The 2,213-nt window shown below is 52.2% G+C and overlaps 1 pseudogene; it reads right to left on the minus strand.

Moving 5' to 3' along the window:
- Positions 1–555: 555 nt before the first annotated feature.
- Positions 556–1,916, minus strand: LOC123101284 (uncharacterized; annotated as a pseudogene).
- Between the last annotated feature and the right edge of the window lie 297 nt (positions 1,917–2,213).

The raw sequence follows: 2,213 nt of genomic DNA on the forward strand, positions 1-2,213 counted from the left end.
TGGCGCAGTTGGCTCCGAGCTAAGGGTCGGAGCTGATGCGGGCGCGGCCTCTGGGGGGCGTATACTTCAAGGCATATTCAAACAATCGGCATGTTTATCCCTAGATGTAGCCAACATACTTGTAACCCTAGATAGCCCCGGGTGCCTATATAAGTCGAGGGGTTTAGCCTGTAGAGGCATGCTAGAACATGTTAGAACTCACTCATACGATCTCGAGGTACATCATCTTGTACTTTGTATCCCATCCACAATCAATACAATACAATTAGGACATAGGGTTTCACCTCTTCGAGAGGGCCCAAACCTAGGTAAACATTGTGTTTTTCTCTACCTCCTGTTACCATTTGGCCGAGACCACCAGCTCGGGACCCCCTACCAAGATTCACCGGTTTTAGCACCGACAACTGGTTTGATCACTGCTAGGGCTTGTGCAGTGGCCTTTAGTGGTTGAAAGCTTAAAATTATCTAAAGAAACAAAGTAAAAAAGGATCAATATATGAAGAAATGATGTAAAAAGGATCAGTATCTCATCTCAACTGAATTATTCTTCATAGGCTAGCTAATCACAAAATCATCACTCTCTACGATGAGCAGTGCCGATGGCCCGTCGAGGAGTAGCGACTCTAGTGACATCGGCATGTTGTTTGGGTTGTCGGTGTAGCCCTGTGAGTTGGTCAGGTCCTCACTAGCGAGACCTGCCATGTTTGTCGGGCGGTCGTCACGGATTGGGGCAAGGCAGTGGCACTGTCGACAGGCAGCGATGATGGATGCTCGTCATTGCTTTGCTTGCTCCGGTGCAACTCGAGCACATTATGATGGGAATTGGCATTCTTTGATGGTACAAACATGGGGCTCGCCATGGGATGATACTCTAGAAGCAGCTTCCCCTACCTGTACCGCATGTCGCACACGTTGCATAGTGTGCCTCACTCCTTTGGCACCTCCCCCACCCTAGCATCTCTAACGGCCCATAGTGCATGTAGCTCTTCCCATTATTTGTCGGCCATGGCGCCGAAGGGGATTCGCTTATTGGACGCTTCCTCTCTTATTTGAAAGCTTTCTCGGCGGGTGCACAGATGGAGGTGTCTCAGGCTCCCAGATGGGACTCTCCAGTGTGGAGTTGATGCTTGGGCGCTCCCGCAGGAATCCGTCACTGACCACCCTGCTGGACGGCACTCCTGTAGCAGCATCCCCTTCTTGTACCACATTCCACAGGCGGTGCAGACCTCCCTCCGCCCCAGCAACCCTTTTATCCACAAAGGTGGCTCCACGACTCACAGTGCAAGCAGCTCGTCCCCGGGACTGGCGCTAGAGAAACTTCTGTCCTGGGAAGCCTCCTCTCCGTGGCCGACTTTCTAACGAGGTAAATAGCCCTATGCACCTTGGGCTCCCACATCGGGCTCTCCAGTGGCGAATCGACGATTGGGCTTGCTACCGGATGGTGCTCCAGTAGCGTCTCAGTCTTACTGTAACAGACCCCGTAGGCATTACAGAGGATACCCCGCCCCATCGACCCTGACCTTCGTTGCAACATCTCCGCCGCCTTGTAGTGTAGGCACCTCCTCAACCTCTTAGGCGGCTTATCGATCATGCTTGGATCGATAAGCAAGGCCACCTGCACACGCTGAGGCGGGAGAACCTTCTCCTCTCTTCTTCCGCGGGGTGGGGCCCTAACCCACGTCCACACGTCATGTTAACTATGGGGAACGAAGATGCCATGTGGACTTGTGGATGGGATTGGGTTGTGATGATAGAGGTAGGCCAGATCGTGAGCCCAAATCGAGCACGAGAATTCTTTGCAGCTAAGAATGACTACATGGGAACATTATCTGACATGCTTGCATCACGGATAAGGCAAGATACTTGTCGAGAGCTGAGATGGCCCTGGACACCTCAGATTTAATTTGATAAGCCATGCTTGCCTTCGAAAGGAAGATTCATTGAACCTGTTTGAAGACTGGCGACCCAAGAAGAAGAATAGTTTAGATGGACTGAAGTGCATCTAGACTTGAAGACCAGTCCGGGGCCTACTGGCGGTGCCCGGCTGGGGGGTCTCTCAATACGCCATATCCCGATCTGTCGGGCCGGGCCGAGGACCCCTATGTCGTTCCACTAGTGGGCCATGACGAAAACGACCCATGGCGTATGAAGGGAAGGCTCCTGAAGACTTGTCGTGTACTCCAAGATGTTGGAGGTCATCCACAACTCATCCT

The sequence above is a fragment of the Triticum aestivum genome, chromosome 5A (assembly GCF_018294505.1).
Source record: "Triticum aestivum cultivar Chinese Spring chromosome 5A, IWGSC CS RefSeq v2.1, whole genome shotgun sequence".
NCBI classification, from domain to species: domain Eukaryota; kingdom Viridiplantae; phylum Streptophyta; class Magnoliopsida; order Poales; family Poaceae; genus Triticum; species Triticum aestivum.